Below are 20,502 nucleotides of genomic sequence, written 5' to 3'. Positions count from 1 at the left end.
GTGGACATTGAAGAAGAATTTACCTGGACTTGCGAATGTGGTCGCAGACGCTTTGTCTAGAAATATAGCACCAGTGTTGCCTGTATCTTCGTTCACTCTTTCGTAATTGAAAGATGAACAAGGACTGGATCCTTTTGGGCGTCTGCAGTCATATTTGCTCCATCACGTGAAGCAGACGCGTAAGGGAATGGTTGCGCAAATTGTGGTACCTGATACACTGCGAGCAACCATTTTTTCATTGTATCAATACTACCCAAGCTAGTCACCCAAGTTGTGAAAAATGTCTGGCAGAGGTCAGAAAAAACTATTTCTGGAATACAATGAAAAGAGACATAGCGCAGCACATCGCTAAGTGTCTGGCGTATGCTCAGCATAAGGGTACTGCAAGGTTACCGGCTCCAATTCTACCATATCCTACACCAGAACGTCCGTTTGACACAGTCGCTATCGACTTGTTTCACCTTCAGAGGAGTCATCAAGGATCCTCGTACGTTCCAGTGTGTGTGGATCATTTTTCTAGATTTGTGATTTTAGTTCCATCAAGGAACAAAACAGCTGAATCTGTAGCTTTCGACCTAGTTATGCACCTCATATGTCTGTTTACTACTCCTAAGATGCTTTTCTCCGATAACGGATTAGAGTTCAAGAATCAGATAGCAGCACAAATTTGCTAATCTTGAAGATAAGCTGCCAATTTATTTTTCAAGGGGATTTGCAATACCTAGTTTAAGAATTCCCACTTTGATCTTAATTTTGGCAGGGATATTTTTGTTTTGTTATTATAAGTCAGTATCTTCCAAATTTAATACTGTACATAATATTCTATCTCGTAAGACACTTCAGACGAGGGCTCCAGTTACGGCTGAACCTCAAGTTGCAGCTGCTGCAGTTTAGTGTTTACACACATGTATTTGTAACATGGGTAGGCACATGTATAGGGTTTTCTCTGTGAGATTAGTTCGTTCTTCGCAGAGCTCAGAAGGTGTGACCGAGCAATGTATTAGCCCCTGTCTCATAGACATTAGTATTATTTAAATATTGGTTAATATATGTGTATTATATAACGAGCACCCCCTGTAAAATTCCGTAGCTGTGAGGTGACATGATTAGAGCACGTGATTGGTAAATTCCACTCACAAGGCGTGTCTTCAGTATATCATACATAGGTCAACTATCCTAGGCAGCACCCGGTACCAGTCTCCACTCAGATCTCATACTAGTCAAGCGTTCTTTCGAGCTTATCTAAGATAACTCCGTCCGTCTTATTATAGCACTCACAGCTACAGTGACTATTACAGTGAATGTCCTTTGGGACCGTGTAGAAATAAGAAATAAGAAATGGACACTTGGGTTTCACTACTAAACCCAATGTACTTTGATCAATATTTAGTTAGCTTGCCTTATCAGCCTCTAAGATAATTGGTTCAGTGTATAAGGAGTAAGCACCTAGAAAATAAAGGTAACAACTTCACCAGTGCCTGTTTCAAGTGGTAACGCCCCCAGGTCGTTACATATATGACAGCTTCACAAGTAGCTTTTATACAATGGTAACAGTCACCTAATGGTTACACAGTTGGTCACAGTCGAGAAAATCTGTTCTTTTGTTACTATGTAACTGTTACAAAGAAGATCCGTTACAAACTCCTTTCAGTCAACAAACACAGTAAGTAAGCTTTTTCTTTTTGGCTTGAAATTTATCATTAATTTTGAATTTTAAAAACAATATAATAAGTGTATGGCCCAATGGCCCATTATGCATTAGATGATTTTATTGTGGCCCTCTATGCAAAAAGTTTACACGCCCCATGATGATTGTCACCTTGGGGTGACCCAGGCTAGGACCAGGGATGATTCAGCTGCCTGGGATGAGCCAGGGGTGACTCGGCTGGCTGGGGCGACCCAGAGGTGTCCCGGGTCAGGATGGATGCCCAGGGGTGTTGGACAATACTTCCTAGCCCCCATTAGTCCCTGTTCACCTAGCAGTAAAGTAGGTAGTAGGTACCTGTTGTAAGTCGAAAGTTGCGAATTCGTATTCAGGGAGTTGTTGGAGCTTCCAATAACTTTATGGCATAAACCATTGACTCTTCAGGCTTCTACGCCCTTAACTCATGAGACATAAAGGCAAGCATGAACTTAGCATGCTTACCTGTTGGGCGCTGTAAACGCTTCTGCGCTTCACCTTACACAAGGATGTAGGGGAGTGCCCAATAAAAAAATAAAAAAAATCAAGTTAAATTTTTACTAATTTATTTATTTATTATTTTTTTTTTTTTGAGGGAGGGAGGGCAGTGGCTAGGACAAGGCTATTTCCAGTATAGGCAAACCAAATCACCAGGTGATACGACGGAAGTGCTATACCCCCTTCGTTTGCTCTTCTCTCCTCCTACCTACGATGGAGCGCCATCTATCAGGATAAGTTGACAGTTCCATAAAAACTACCAGAATAACCTTATTTTTTCGTTGCTTTTGGATGTAACTGAAGAGATATATCCTGTAGAAGAGATTTCGTATATGGGAACCAACTTCAGAATTATATCATTGGAAAAGTTAGAGTGCAAGTAAAATTGCGATGTTTATGATAAAATGGAAATGTATAGTAACTACAGTCATAGTGTATTTTGGAGAATGACTAGAGAAGACCGACGGCGAGAATCTACTACAGGACGTTGTTGGCTTTGTCAAAAGCATCCATGCTCATCCAAAATCGGCTCGCAAGTTCGCCGACTTCTGTAAAGGCATGGACTACTTACAAGAATCTAATCTTTCATGCAGAGGTGAAGTGGTTATCAAGGGATAAAGTCCTCTCTCTCGTGCTTAAATTTAAAGATGAGCTGCAAGAATTCTTCGTGAAAGATGAGGATAGGAACGAGAAGTTGGGTAATTTGTATTAGCTGGCAAGACTGCTATATAACTTCCATTTTTGAGCTTCTCTACAAGCTGATCCTCTACATACAGGGGAAATGGAGCGATCTGTTTCAGACATTCGGGAAAGTGCAGGGGTTTAAGCTGAAACTGCGTCACTGGAAGACCTATATTGACGAGATGAAATTTACTCCCTTTAAAGAACTCGACCAATTCCTTAAAAGCTGCAAATAGAAGGAAGACTCTTCATATCTGTTTTGAGTAAAACCTGGGATTGTATTTTCCCGAAGAAGAGATGAACTCTCTGGAGGACTCCAAGTTGATAGTGAATCCTTTTTTGATGCATCATGTCCAGGCATCTCATAGAAACCTTAGATATTCCATATTATCTGAATGATAGCCATAACAATTCCATGTGAATATCTAACCTTAATGCGTATTTCAGTGATATTGATAGCGTCAGTTTATTACTTCGACTCATGTTATAGTTGCCTCGTTGATGGCCGTCCTCATCAAGAGTCATCCACAAGGCTCTTGTTGCTACATTTAAATTCTTTGGCCCACCTGCTTATTATGGTTATCATTCACTCCACATAAATTTGCCTCGTTATGGAACCTTATTTTGTTGGAATTTTATGATAACCGGATGCTCAGTTTTGTAAAGAAAAAAATCCCAGGGGTCATACTTTAAGCTCTCACAAATACAAAATAAATAAATTAAAAGAAACAAGTATCCAAGCATTCACCTACATGTACATATCCTTAAGTATTTATCACATAAAATAATCATAATTTCTTCATTTCTCACTTCTGAACCCTCCTCATTGCTTTCCTAGAGGAGTGCCCAGCAGGAGTGTTACGGTGTTCGGAGGGCCGATGTCTAGATCCCTACTTCCAGTGTGACGGCCATCCAGATTGTGATGCCGCTGAAGATGAACGTAACTGTAGTGAGTACTTTAGAACTGGCATACATGGTTTATTCATAGGCATGTGCGGTCCTGCGTTAGTAAAGGTGAGTATAGTATGATTTTACATGAGCATACAGTATACATATAATGGACATAGTCACTCATAATTGAGGATGCGTTTTCACACAGAGGTCGGTTACACATTAACATATATGGCCTGATCTGAATTAACTTGTGATAAGATATTACCTGTGGTATCTGCAGAGGGATGTAGGTACGGTCTCCTGTGTGAGGACATGCTGTGGACACGCTGCCTGCCACAGGAACAGATTTGTGACAACCATGCTGACTGTATCAACGGCGTCGATGAGCTCTTGTGTTGTAAGGCTACACATTACTTCTTCTCTGTATATAATTGTGCTTCTGTATGTGTCTGTTTCCTCTATGAAAAGTGTACACTCATTGAAAAAATATTCTGCACCCTTGGGTCTGAAACCATTCGCAACGATCACTGCGACAGAAGCCGTGATTAGTGTTATCAGATTTCTTGGTCCGGTGTGTCATAGTGTATAACCCCATAAAGGTGCAGAATAATCTTTTAGTGAGTGTACATCTGTTACGGCCACGTAGACTGTACAAGCGAGGTAACGTGTGTTTTGTTGAGTGTCAGTTCTGGATGTTTATTTGCCGGAGTATAAATTTATATCTCTGACTGCATGACAAGTGTGAGTAAGTTACAGCCTACCAGAATGTACAGCCCCCGTTCATTAATTCGTCATAAACCCGCGGAGAAGGGCGTATGACATCTTTTAAATGGCAGTAGTGAATTTCTCCTTAATTCTCAAATTATTTAGGCTCATTTGTGGTTGGGTTGATAAAACATTATCTTAAAATAATACAATCCCTGCAAGAAAAAAAAATCCCACACTCATCCCCAGATGAGTTATTATGTAATTAAATTCCCACCCCTTTGTTTACATAACATAAATAGCGGGCCAGCCAACAGCAGGCGCCTATACCTGTCTCCATGTTGAAATACAGGTTTCACCCTGAGGTTGAGTATGAGAAGGGAAGGAGCTGCTATGTACAGTAACATAGACTACTTTTTATACATATCTATGTGTTAATGTCTTTTTTTATGTATTTTGTACAATATTTAGAATTTTTGTATGCAGTTTTGGAACAGTTTATGTGAACTGTTTTGGCCTCCAGAACCAAACCAATTATTTCCTTTTAAATTAAACTATAATTCACGACTTAATAATTCACGATGTCTTTTGGGACTTAAACCTCAAATATCGCGACTACCCTTTACTGTATTATCAAAAAGCCATCACATAAAATTCTCACCATATCTTCCATCTTTGTACTCCACTGATCATACTTTTTTCTGAACCTTATATCCCTGTTTATGCTTCTGTATTTGTTTTATTTTTATTTTTATTTTTTTGGTACCGCACATTCCCATTCGAGGATTGGTCATTGTTTGTGCCATTCAATTACTTTATAAGCATGTCAGCTTCTTAACAATCATTACTTAAACAGGTTTTGTGCAACTCCCATATAAAGTAATATGTATCTTGATATCACTATAATACAAAAAATTTTGGCCGTTTTTAAATGGTTAGAACTAAATTTAGTTTCTAACTTCAAAGTTTACATTATTTTACACTATTTGAACTATTTTCATTTTAATGATTTTTTCAAATTTGTTTAAAATTCGAAATATTTTTTTTTTCTCTGATGACCCCATTTAACATACAGTATATAATTGCTGGGGGTGTGTAAAGGCAATTTGGGAAAGTATAGTATCTTTCTGTATGACCAGCCGGGTAGGTGGACAGAGAGTCACCTGATAACTCATCTCCGGGTAATTTCGTTATCAGATAAATTCTATTATAAACACTATGCTTATTAAATTCAGGTAATAATGCTATTACTTTGAGACGATGAAACTTATAGGTTGGGTTAGGCAGAGGTCAATGACTCACATCAGGGCCTGGGGGCGAAATAATAATAATAATAATAATAATATTATTATTATTATTATTATTATTATTATTAGTATTAGTATTAGTATTATTATCATTAATATCACTAATATCACTATTATCAGTATTATCACTATTATCATTATTATCATTATTAATATTATTATTAAAATATTATAATTATTATTATTATTAATATTATAATTACTATTACTATTATTATTATTATTATTATTATTATTATTATTATTATTATTATTATTATTATTATTATTATTATTAATTATAATAATTATAATAATTATAATAATTATAATAATAATAATTATTATTGTTATTATTGTTATTGTTATTATTATTATTATTATTATTATTATTATTATTATTATTATTATTATTATTATTATTATTATTATTATTATTATTATTATTATTATTATTATTATTATTATTATCATTAATATCATTAATATCACTAAAATCACTATTATCAGTATTATCACTATTATCACTATTATCGTTATTATTATTATTATCATTATTAATATTATTATTAAAAATATTATAATTATTATTATTATTAATATTATTATTACGATTATTATTATTATTATTATTATTATTATTATTATTATTATTATTATTATAAGTAGTAGTAATTATTAATAATAATAATAATAATAATAATAATAATAATAAAAAGGAACATAAATAAAAAATAAATAAATTAATTAATATTGAGAAACGAATATGTATGTTGTGTTGTCAAAGTAGGAGAAACAAGTGAAACCCTGCAATTGTGTGTAAATGAGGCAGAAAGTCAGATCAGCAACCTGGGACTTGGTCGCAATTTGTGTGATGCCAAATGGCTGCAGGGTCTAACCATTAAACGACACATTAAGCTTCCAATTTTTTCCCATGCTGTAGTATCTCCCTGTTTGATAGCTGCCTACTACCTACACTTTAGAGAATGCTCTTTAGAGATTGCCATGTGCAATCATTATTAATTGACTGTGCACAAAGGGAATAAAATGGAATAACAATTTGGAAGGCTTGAACATTGCATCAAGAAAGAAAGCAGGAGAATGCAGAGCAAGAGATAAAAGAGTTCAGGCTTCCAGATGGCTGAGTTATGGAAATATTTTTATTATTATCCACCTATATCTATAGTTTTCTGGCTATATAAACTGTTTCACTATCAATATCAATATCAAAGAACATAGGCATAAATGTGTTAAGGAACAGAGAAGCAAGATGAACGGGTGTCAATAGAACCACTTCAGAGAAAACATATTTAATTTTCTCAGGCAATGGTAGTTATGTATACGGAATATCGAGGTAATGGTAAATGAAACAGTCAGGATATGTTTAGTAGCGTACGGGGTAATATCAGATAGATTAATAATGGTAAAGAATAGAAGCTAGCCATTTGATATGAAACGAACTCGGGTGTATACCCCAACAACCGAAATGGGAAGGAAGTAGAAGAATTCAAAGGGAAAAACAAAACCAAGAGACAATACAAATCACAGAAGATCACAGATCTAATGGAAAATCTAAATATAACAACAAGAAAGACAGATAGGAAAAAATAGTGGGTCCTTTCAGTATAGGAGAGAGAGATGAGAGGGAAGAAAAGTTGTTTGAATGGTGTATAACAAAGAAACAAGTAAATCAAATGCTTGGTACACACATTACCAGAGACTACAGAGACTACAGAGAAAAATATAACTATATGTAGAAAGGTCATATTTTTTTGTCATCCCTTTGTTCAATATTATTAAAATTTTGGTCAGTTTGAGCTGGCCCCATAGAGAGATGGGATTTAGATCTAAGATTTCATTTTAGTTACCAGGGAAATTATTAAACAATAATAATAATAATAATAATAATAATAATAATAACAATAATAATAATAACAATAATAATAATAATAATAACCCATTTTTTCTTATCCACTCCTTTCGCGTTTATCTCTCTCTTTCTTATCTTCCGTTTAATTTTTTTTATACTTCTTTTCATGTGTGTGACAGCTACAATCGTGGAGGTATGTCCCCATGGGTACTACAAGTGTGTCAACAGCAGCAGCAACAGTTGTGTGATGCCCTGGTATCAGTGTGATGGGGAGCCCGATTGTCCTGATGGTGGAGACGAAATGGACTGTGGTAATTTACAGTATGCCTGCTCTCTCTCTCTCTCTCTCTCACTTTTTTATAGGTTTGTAGTTATTTCATATAATTTATTCTTCTTTTGATAGTTTCAAACTATATCAGAACTAAGTCTTCACCCGCTTTACTTATATTTGTCAATTGACAAGTGAGACGTTGTTTTACAAGATTTTTATTTTTAGTATTGTCATTTCGAGGATAGCAAATTACTCAATGTGGCGGTCCGAAATATACAGCATCGACTAAGGATTGTGTAATGTCATATTCATATCAGTGCAAGTTGGCGTATAATCTGTTGATGAGATGTTGGAGTTTACAATGATTAGATTGACAAACCACGAATGCAATTTCTGGGGCTACGCATAGTTGTACTTCTGGCATCAATATTTTATATTGATATACGTAGTGGATTTCTTTGGAACCACAAAGCCTTCTTCTCAAAATCAAATAATTTGTAGCGAAATTGATTAGTTACCAGGTGCATTTTTTTACCTTAACTTTCTTCTGAAAGCTGATTGTTCCTCTATTCAGTGATGCAGATTGCATGAACCCATGGCATGCAATTTGCAGTTCCTTAAAATTAAATGTGAAAAAAAAACATATTGTACTGCATATTTTACTTTAAAACGATTATTCAACATTCAGTATTCTAAGCCAACTACTCTGTCTTTGTAACTTCTGGTGTTATCAAATTTATTTCTCGGCTCTGAAAGAGCCAATTTTTTTAATTTCCTTTCTTATAGTGATTTCTGCATATTTCAGAGATATCTCTTAAATTTCCTTGTAGCTAAGTGCTTTATTCCACACAGAGGTGTGTGTAGGTGGGGCTTACCTCTGCCCGGGAGATGACCAGTGTATTCCTCATCATCAACTGTGTGATGGAAATCTGGACTGCTCCTCGGGACAAGATGAAAAGAACTGCTGTAAGACAAACTGTATTCTCTCTTTTCTAGACTTCACTAGTTAATAGTTTATAATACCTACAGTTGGGATGATCTATTTACATTATGTTTTCGTTTAACAATTTGTTTTTTTTATATAATATCTTGATTCGGGTTTTTTCATCATACGGGATTCTCGTTCATTGTTTGCTTGTATGATTACATGTTCATTATCTGCGTCTACTGTATTGAAGATCGATTGATTGAAATTTGTTATGGAGATGTACATGTCCCCAGAAATTTAAGAAAAGTGGGATTAAGGGCAGATCTCTGTTCGAAAATATGGAATTCCCTCATGACAAATTAATTTAAATTTAAGGATGTTAATCCCGTCACTAAAATTATAGTGTAGTGTCGGGGTGGGGGTGGGGGGTTGGGGTGGGGTGGAGGAACTGGAACAAAAATAAATAGTGTAGTATAGTTTGTGTTGATGGTAATGTAGTTGGTGAATTGTAGAGGATTATTAGTGGTAGTTGAGTTAAGGTAGTGCAGATGGTGAAATCAATGTAGATAATATAGTAAATGTGCAGATGATTGTTGCTCATTAAAAAACAAACAAACCAGACACTCCGGCTGGTGTTTGATAATTGTTAGACTCAAAGAGCCAATTCGCTCACTGAGTGAAAAGAACGACCACAACGCGTTGTAGACACAGAACAATAACCAGAGTGAAATTTTGCTTTAGGTTAGGTTAGGTTAGAAGAATTTCGTGATTTTCCAGAAAGCTGTGTGGCTGTTGGGAATATTCCACGACACAAAATTTCGCTCTCGGGTTATCTTGTGTTCACAACGCGTTGTGGTCGTTTTATTTCCCTCTTGGAGCGAATTCGCTCTTTGAACCTTACATTTATACAGTGCCGAACAAGGCCCCGACATTTCAAGGTGTCTCACATTTTCGGGACACCCAATTTTAAATATAGAAAAGGAAGTATAAAACAAACTTATTTGGGGTTCTTTTTAATGTGTAACAGACTACTTAGTTTTGTTTTCGTTGTTGAGTGTAATGGTAATCTTGGGGGAAGGGGTTGTATATTGGCTAGGATATGTCGTTGCTTATTCAGAGGTTTACGTTAAAATAACTTTACTATTATCTTAAGCCTATTATAATCTATTTTTTAGGCATTTTACTTATGTTTTAGTGTAATCATAGTATCAGTACCGCCCCCCCCCCCCTCGAAAAAAGTGGGTGTGGCATATTAAAATTAAGTAGTGTGGGTCTTAGGGGTCATACACATCTTAATTGCACAGAGCCACACTGCCTCTAAATGTTCTCTAGAGATCCACATTGTAATTTAATTCATCCATCCAGGTCTGTGCTTACCCCTGGCCTTCCTACCCTCAACTTTGCATATTAGTATTTCTGTTACTTTCTCCTCATACATAATTATATGACCATATTATTTTTCTTAAAGTTTTTGATAATTATTATACTTCTTCATTTGTTTTGCTGTCAATGTAACTTATTTTTAACATTCGTAAATAGTACCACATTTCAAAGGCCTCTATCCCCTTTTTTGTGTCTGCTGAAAGTGTCCACACCTCTGATCCATACAACACTCCTGACCATTTTTAGTCTTTCAGCTTCCTTTTCTCAAATTGAAGGTAAAGTTCATTTTTCTTAGATCGTTTTGATTAAATGTTGATATCATTTAACCTATTCTTGTTATGATTTATTTCGCACATCTACCATCACAGCTAATGTTTCTTTCCAAAATACACAAAAATTTCCACTTGATTTAGTTCCCCTTTTCCTACCTTAACTTGTGTTTTAGGATTATTACTTTCGGCTTAATAGCATTAGCTCCTTCACCTTTTCCAATAAATTATTAACCATAGCATATATTATTATATTTGATATTGCGTTATCTTTAACTTTGTTCCTTCATTGTTACTTAGAACTTTTCTCATTAAGTATTCTGAATATATAATATACAATGTCTTACTTCCTGTCTAACTTGGAACCAATTAATAGGTTCATTATTTACTAACACTACAACCAGTAAATATTTTTTGTATAATTCTAATATCCCCTTCATTAATGTCATTATTTTTCCAAGAAATGTTTTTAAGCTTCACAGTGTCTTTAAACCTTCATAAAATAATTTCTAAAACTTCATCCTCATTATCATTTGTTGTTACATAAACCTGTATTAATAATAATAATAATAATAATAATAATAATAATAATAATAATAATGGTTGCCCCTCGTGTACGAGGATGGCTGGCCCTAGAGACACCTAGGCGTGAATTTGTTTAAGGTGTAAAAGCAATCGCCGCCAACAGTGTTGAGGAATAGTTTGAAAAGACCGGACAACTCACAACTGCACTGGCTAACCATTGTCCCAGAACACGATCTGCAAATCCATTAACATCCAGGTTCCCAATTACTGCTGGGTAAACAGAGGCAAATGGCGTACCAACCTGACTTACAAAACTCTATCTGACACTGCCCAATAGGGAGTGACAGTTTGGCAAAAGTTTTCAAAATCTAATTGCTTGGGTTGGATTATTTGTCTATCGGCCACGCTAATTCCGAATATGTTTGAGTTTTTTACATCATTGCATTAGAAGGTTTGTGGATACTTTTGGGTTTGGCATGAAAAACGCGAAAAAACTGTAAATAATAAAGGGACTGGCAATGTGGCACAACCTGTTAAAATCAAGTTATTGAATTGGATTATTCGACTACTGTGTACACTGGTTCATAATATGCTATTGTTTTACAACTCAATGCGCTACAAATTATGCCGATATTTTTGCTGCAAGTCACCACATACGTCTCTCCACTTTCTTCCAGTTAGTCACTTTAGACTTGTCCCCTTCAGTTATGATGTTGTCTGCAGCTCTGATGGTGTTTGCGATGTGAGCCACTGCATCATTGGATACCTTGAACCTGTCAGCAGTTTCTCCGATCCTGTCCTCGGCTTCTTTCTCCCTTTTCCTTTTCTCTGATCTTGCTCTCCTGTCGACCATAGCCTTGAACTCATTGTCATTGACATCCTTATAATCACTATCTTCTTCCTGAGCACTGTCATCCACTGCCGACACTTTACACGACATCCTCTCCATCTCCTCCTTACTCTTTGACCTCATCTTCTCAGTTTTCCTCTCTTCCTCAGCCCTTTTCTTTGCCCTCTTCGCTTCCTTCTCCCTCTCTTCTTTCAGCTTGGCAGTCACAATTTTGTCAACGCCATCAATGCAGCCCTCCCTTCCCGGTTTCCTCTGGGCTGCCAGGAAGCTTTTCTCTCGTTCGTGCACTTTGCTGTCGTCTGCCACATCAAACAACTTCTCAGCTATATCCTCGAACCTCATCTTCAGCTTCCCGTTCTTCGTTTTCTTCCTTTTCTGTTTCTGTCCATTTCCCTTCATCATCATCGTCTCCCTCCGCATCCTCCACAGGTCGTGGACTCTCATTTTCACCCTGATTTCAGAGATAGTGGGGACAGTGGCCTTCCTATACACATCCAGTACCTTCTCAGTCACCTTGTTGGTGGCATCCATATAATCAAAAGCATTTGTTCTTCTCCTTAACCTCTCGTTTTCTGCTTCATAAGCCAGGGCACTTCCAACTTCCTTGTTCAGAGGCAACTTGTTAGATGGCAGAGGCATCCGAACCCCGAACACCTTATCGTTACCCTGGCGCAGCTGAGTGTTGCTAATCTTAGGACGACCCATCTTGGTGGCGGCCCTTTGAACTAACTGCAAAACAACACAGAAAAAACAACTTTCAGCACTTCAATATCACCACCTATTGAACAATATTTTATTCAAAAGTACGGACTGAGATTTTGTCCTTAACTGTCCAAGTCAAGCTACTTGGGCTGAATTCGTTGATCAGTCCTGGGACGAATATTACCAACGGCGTGAATAGATTCCGTGGAATAAATTCAGGGCATTCCCGTCCAGGGAGCCTCAACAAACTCTGTAAATATTGCCATTGGCCTGCCATTGGCACATATACGGAGTTTGGTAATGTTCCATGAGCGGGAATGTCCTGAATTCATTCCACGGAATCTATCCACGCCGTTGGTAATATTGGGCCCTGGTTTTCGAAATATACGTATGTGGTGACTTGCAGCAAAAATATCGGCATAATTTGTAGCGCATTGAGTTGTAAAACAATAGCATATTATGAACCAGTGTACACAGTAGTCGAATAATCCAATTCAATAACTTGATTTTAACAGGTTGTGCCACATTGCCAGTCCCTTTATTATTTACAGTTTTTTCGCGTTTTTCATGCCAAACCCAAAAGTATCCACAAACCTTTTAATGCAATGATGTAAAAAACTCAAACATATTCGGAATTAGCGTGGCCGATAGACAAATAATCCAACCCAAGCAATTAGATTTTGAAAACTTTTGCCAAACTGTCACTCCCTACTGCCCAATATCCCTTTACACCACTCCTCAAATTATATTTTACAAGACTACCAACAATTATCTCACGCTTTTCACCACCTGAATTTATGAAATAAAGATCTTCGCCACTAAAGCTATTTCAACCTTTCCATCTAGATTCATTTAAAGAAAACCATACATGTTTTTCTAACCCTTTCAGGAAGTACATGTAATCCCTGATTCACTCAGGAATTTCATCTATTTACTGAAACAAGTTTGGGGATACATGTATTTTCTAAAATACATTGATGATTTATATTGTGATTTACTGGAGGAATTTCATTGAATGTATGAAAAACAAATGTGAGTATCAAACACTTAGCAAAACAGTCTCTGGTGCAGCTTCGACTTTTGGTATGCTAGCTACTGTATGCCAATTTATACTCACAGGGTGCATCTAGATTGACATTCCACCTAATATATATCATTTCCTTCATGGTGCCCCAGTTATGCGCCAGAGTGATAACGGATCTGAATTCACATCACATGCCATCACTGAATTGAAACAGGGCCAAGGATCTGTTGAAAGGGCGAGTGGAGATATCAAAGACATATTGGTAAAAAAACAACTCACAAGTTCAGAGTGTTGGCATCAAATTCATTCAGTTCCAGAAAAAAAACTACTTATCATGCCGGAATAAAGTGTTCACTATACTCTGCTATGTTTGGGTGTAACACTGGAGTGGGATTGACTTCTTCATCACTGCCAAAAGAAGTCATTGAAAGATGAGGATAGGAAGACGATCTCAACCAAGCCAGCCACTCCCTGATGACAACCAACCAGATCAACCCAGCCAGCCACTCCCTGATGACAACCAACCAGATCAACCCAGCCAGTCACTCCCTGATGACAACCAACCAGATCAACCCAGCCAGTCACTCCCTGATGACAACTAACCAGATCAACCCAGCCAGCCACTTCTTGATGACCAAATTTATACTATAGTATTCCCACGGTAACCGGGCCTGCAAGCCATGCCCATCTTCTATAAAAATAGCTGATTGGTCCATAGAAAATGTTCGTGTAGCTGTCCATCTATTCAAATAAATGTGTTCATAGTTGGTAAGTAGACCTGTTATTCTCTAAAATAATGTTAAATATCTAGATTATCAAAATGCAAATGATTTCAAGGCATTAGCACTTCAGAGAAGATATTAGAAAATTTTAAATATTTATCATAAAAGGTCGAAGCCAAAGATGAAATTCTCGTTCGAATGAAGTCTTTGTTTTGCTTTGTTTTGTACTAAACGTAAAGCAAACAGAAACCGGATAAACCAGGGACAATTGTGGAAGTACTATCAATGATTGAACCACTCATCAGCAAACAGGATACCCGGATGAGGAAGGCAGTGACTGCACAGGAGCAGTTATTAGTTACACTTAGCCACAGGTAAAAATGATTAGGGTAAAGTTTATTTTGGTAAAATCTACATTTAGTAAAACAGATTTTGGTAATGATTTTAATGTTTGTTTTAAGTCCTGGTAGTGAAAATGGCACTAGAAGTTCGTGGGCAAAAGCAGTTCACTGAAGCTAAAATATTGGAAATATTTTTCCCAAATCAATTTCTTTTTTAATTTTACATATGTATTTGGTAATTTCTAACCAGTTTCACCAATATTTTGTATTTGCAATCAATCTAACTAAAGCTGGTCTACCGGACTCTAACCTAACATTGTGGAAGAGAAGATTTAGCTGACGAGTAGTACAGTAGCTCTATCCTAAACAAGAGATAAATTTAGGTTAATGATTAAATCTGCCTCTGTTCATAGTAAAAAAAAAATATTACAAAGTATGCGAGAAAGATGATTGATAAGGTACTGTAGTATGCTCCAGCGTAGTTGAAGATATGTGTATCTTCTTACAAAAAATAATTAAATAAAATAAAAATTCAAAATTAACTTTACTATAGCAGGCTTACTTTGGAGTTTTTGTGTCAGACTTTTTTCCATGGGTTTTTGAACACCCTTAAACAATAAGAAATGGTTGTGGGAAAATAAAACCAACCTTTTTACCGCAATAATTAAAGTCCCCACAAAGGTGTACGAAAACCCCAAACCACTTCATATACTCAGAGCCATCTCAAAATTTTCTTCTGGTTGCTATCTTTCCCAAATATCTTTATTTTCAGAATTCTTAAAACTTGGCTAGGATTTTATTTTTTTTAAATACAGCTTTACTCTCTAAAATCTGCAAAATTGCCTCAAGGGACTTAATATTGGCACAATCAAGTCCCTGTCATAGCAGTAAAAGCCAAGATTACATTCTGATATTTCAAAATAATTAAAAATGCTCTATCACGCAATTGGAAGCTCAACATTGATTAAATTTACCTCACCTTAAAATTATAGCCAACGAACCCAAGTTTTATTTTACTATTTTTTCTGTTTATAAGATACTAATTTTATATGTAGTTTCAGGTAATTAATATGTATTTGGCATTAAGCATGGTTAGTTATGTTTGGTGTGTAACTATAACAGCTTTTTTCAGGGGAATCCAAGTAGTAGTTAGGGTATGCCTACAGAGTCATTGCAAACGTTCTGTCAAAGATTATCCCCCACGTCTGTGATGCCTTATACCAGACGCTTCAGTCAACGTACCCGAAGTTGGCAAAGACAGAAAATGAGTGGCGCCAGATTCGAGCTAACTACAACTCTTAATGGCAGTTCCCCAACTGTATTCGAGCTTTTGGATGGAAAAACAGCTCTGATCGGCAAGTCTGCAAAGTCTGGTTCGACATACTATGACTACAAGTCTCACTTTAGCATGATAATGCTTGCTCTTGTTGATGCCAGCTGGCCGTACAAGTGATGGAGGTGTGTGGGATAAATGTAAACTGAATAGAGCAATACAAGAAAATGTGATCAATATCCCATCACATAGTGCCCTTCCATATTCAAATATAGTTTGTCCAACTGCTGTGGTTGCTGATGATACTTTCTACCGTAAGAAAAACTTAATTAAACTCTTCCCTGGTAAAGACTTCATCCCCCAAAAGATAAACTTTAACTTCTAGATCTCTCAGTCAAGACGCCCGTCTCAAAATGCGTTTGGAATCCAGTGAGAAATTTTTGAATATTTAAGCAACCCATCCTAACATTCCCTAAAATTAAGAAAAATATATATCTTGGCAACAGTTGTCCTACACAATTACCTCCGTACCAAGGCTCCAGAAGGGTATGGAAAGGCAGAGGAGCCTGGCCAGGAAGATGACCAACGTGGCCGCACTCATCATACAGAGGGGCAGCCACAAAACAACTGAACCATTCTGGGTCTCGTCCGCATTGCTCGTAATGCAGATAATGGCGCAAAGGCAATGAGCCTCCTTCATGTGGTACTTTGAAAATGATGGAGGGGTTGATTGGCAAGACAGGATGGTCATGTTACGTTAGGGCAGTTGTAAGATACTTGGTGGAGGTGGGAGGTTGGGGGTATAATAAGAGGAAGCAATTTGATTCATTGATTAGCGGGGGACTGTACTTTGCCTTGTTCTCTATTATTCTCATTCAGTCTTACAAGTGATTGTTTATGTAATTTAGAAAGTATGGCCATGTTCCAAAAGTTTATTACAGAACTTGGGTAAATAATGATAAAACTAAATTACATACTACTTTATTTCTGATACCACTCTTACAGTTATATCTCAGGAGAAACACTAAATCTATCTATATAAAATAAAGAAGTATGTCTGTTTGTTTATTTGTGTGTGTCTGCACGAGAATCTCGGAAACTACTTTATCGATCTGTAGTGATGATGGATGGTGTTATATGTAGTGATGATGGATGGTGTTATATGTAGTGATGATGGGTGGTGTTATATGTAGTGATGATGGGTGGTGTTATATGTAGTGATGATGGATGGTGTTATATGTAGTGATGATGGATGATGTTATATGTAGTGATGATGGGTGATGTTATATGTAGTGATGATTAGACAATAAAATAATAACAGTTTAATGCTAAAAAAAAATACTTTGGTGTACCGTTGTAGTGAAAAACGTAGTAGAACTTACATACACCGTTAATGAACTATTGATGTAAGAAAAAGTTTTGGGGACTGAACAGTGAGACAATGTGGAGCCTCTCGGAGGGTGGCGTCCTACCGTGGCCTAGCGAATGAGCTGCCCGGAGGGCGGCAATTCTGCTAGTAATAGTATTAAAATATAAATGTTGAAGAATTTAGGCTTGTGATTTGTTTCATAAATCTCAAAATTTTATTTAATGTACCATGAAATTGGCACTTTTGAAATAACCAAGTGCGACGGTGTAAATAGTGCAAAAATTATGTTATTATGCACTTACTCACCTGTTATGCAAGGTCATGTAGTAATTTTTTTCATTATGGATGAAATTAATGATTTCTGCTGCCATCACTTTTTATATGTGTGTAAGGAGCATGGACAAGTAATTTGTAATGAGTGCACCAGTGTTGTGAGCCAAATCAGGCTTCATAATATGTTCATTTAAAATATTATCAATCACACCGATAGTGTTTTCAATATTCTTGTCTATGATGCCATTGGCAGATTTTATCTTTCCTTTTTTGGAGGAAACTGAAGGTGTGTCTTTAGGTGCAGGGGATGATCTAGATGGTGAAGGTGTGAGTCGTGGTGATGGGAGTACGGGTGTGGAAGCACGTGAAGTTGGTCCCTCACAAATTCTGCTTGTAGTTGAAGGAGGAAGCATAAACGATGCTGTTGAACAATGTTCATCGTGAAGAGACAGCAAATATGAACAGAATTTAAAGAACTCCCACTTCGGCCATACACCACAACCTGAACATCATCTGAAAATGAATGTCAACTACAAGTAAAACAAAATCGGAAAGTGCTTTCAACCAGTTACATACAGAAATAACCATTAACACCTCCATTACAAGATCTCCCCTCAGCTGACATTATTTGAGAGGCATCAAAATTTTTTACTACTCTCTGGGTTAAATATTACTTCGACCTCATACACTATTTGTCTTGTACTAATTTTGTATTACACAGCATAAAAATATATTGCTCGCAATAAAAATAAATACCGGAAAATTTATCATTACCTGCCTTCAGGTTGACTGATACCAGCTTTGGGAATTCCTGTTGCCGATCCAGAGTGATGTTCTTCCACTTGTCTTTCTTTAGGTGATTTTTACTGAAATACTCATGTCTGAAGTCCCACAGAATAGGGCAGTCCCTAGAAAGAGAAGAAAGGCTACTTCCTGGTGCTAGGAAAGCCATCGTGAAGTTTGTTTACAAGTGACGGCGGCTTGCTGGTCAAAGAAGACGCGAATAATGATTTAATAATACTAAAGAAGTTTTAAAGTGACGAATAAATAGAAATATGTCACCGTTTATATGTAATATTTTAAATTATTGCTGTTCCATGATATATTTCAATTTTTACTTGAAATTATATAAGAACATAAGAACATAAAAACATAAGAAAGTGGGATACTGCAGGAGGCCGACTGGCCCATACAGGGCAGATCCCTTTCACACCCATCCCAGCACTTCCATGTGCCTATCCAACTTCGTCTTGAAGCTCCCTAGCGTCCCCGATCCTACTATAGCACTCGGTAGCCTATTCCACATATCCACAACTCTATTACCAAACCAGTGCTTCCCTATATCCTTTCTGAATCGGAATTTATCTAATTTAAAGCCATTTGTTCTAGTTATTTCGTTATTACTGAGCTTCAGAACATCTTCCATTTTACCCTTGTTAATCCCACTTACCCACTTGAACACCTCTATCATATCTCCCCTAACTCTACGCCTCTCTAATGAATGCAAGCCTAAGCTTTTCAGTCTTTCTTCATATGGAAGGTTTCTAATATTATGGATCATTTTTGTCATTCTTCTTTGTACTCTCTCCAAAGAATCTATGTCCATTCTATAATAAGGACACCAGAATTGAACCGCATAATCCATGTGTGGCCTCACTAATGCTAGGTAAAGTTTCAAGATAACGTCAGCAGTTCTGTTACTCACACTCCTAGATATGAACCCAAGAATCCTGTTTGCCTTGTTGCGAACGCTAATACATTGTTTTCTAGGTTTCAAGTCGTTGCCAACAAATACACCTAGATCTTTTTCACAATCTGAGTTTTCTATTTCCGTGTTACCTAGTTTATACTTAACGTTTGTATTCGTCTTCCCTATCTGTAGTACCTTGCATTTATCAGCATTAAAATTCATTTGCCAGTCTACTGACCACTCATGTAAGGTATCTAGATCTCTTTGAAGGTGTTCAAAGTCACTGTCTGAATTTATCACTCTCCCCATTTTGGTATCATCTGCAAATTTACTAATCCTACTAGTTATACCTAAATCAAGATCATTAATGAATATAACAAACAGCAGAGGGCCTAATACAGATCCCTGGGGAACTCCGCTTTTGACCGCACCCCAGTCTGACTTAAATCCATTTATGCTGACTCTTTGTTTCCTACCAGTTAACCATGACCTAATCCATTTTAATAATGATCCACCTATTCCATGTGCTTCTACCTTCCTTATCAATCTCTCATGAGGGACTCTATCGAATGCTTTACTGAAATCTAAGTAAATTATATCATATGACTTATCATTATCTACCGCTTCATATACTTCTGAGAAAAAGCTAAGCAAATTTGTGAGACAAGAACGTCCCTGGGTGAACCCGTGCTGAGAAGAATGAATTAAGTTGAATGTTTCAAGGTGGCTTCTGATTTTTGTAGCAATAATTGACTCTAGCAACTTGCCTATGATTGACGTGAGACTAATGGGACGGTAATTTGATGCAATTGATTTATCACCTTTTTTGAAAATCGGAACTACATTTGCAAGTTTCCAAGCTTCTGGCACTAGGCCCGATTCTAATGACTTATTAAATAAAACTGCTAATGGATTACTCAACTCATCTCTACATTCTTTTAATATTCTAGCATATACCTCGTCTGGACCAGGCGATTTATGAGGCTTCAGTTTGTTTTATGAGGCTTCAGTTTGTTTTATGAGGCTTCAGTTTGTTTTATGAGGCTTCAGTTTGTTTTATGAGGCTTACTTGAGCACTAATCCGGCCAGCAAAGATCCCCGCCGAACCTTTGTTCATTTCTAGCAACAGCCGAAATCCTGCTACTTGCTGGGTGCTTTTGCCAACGGCCAGCAAACGGGCAACACTGGGAGGGGGGGAAGAGTAGAGGAGAGGGAGTTCGGGGTAGGGACCAACTTGCTGGCCCAGTCGACCCCAGAGTGGGATGCT

This window comes from Homarus americanus, unplaced genomic scaffold (assembly GCF_018991925.1).
Source record: "Homarus americanus isolate GMGI-L3 unplaced genomic scaffold, GMGI_Hamer_2.0 scaffold24694, whole genome shotgun sequence".
Taxonomy (NCBI): domain Eukaryota; kingdom Metazoa; phylum Arthropoda; class Malacostraca; order Decapoda; family Nephropidae; genus Homarus; species Homarus americanus.
The sequence above is the reverse complement of the archived record's forward strand: the minus strand, read 5'-3'. Positions refer to the sequence as shown.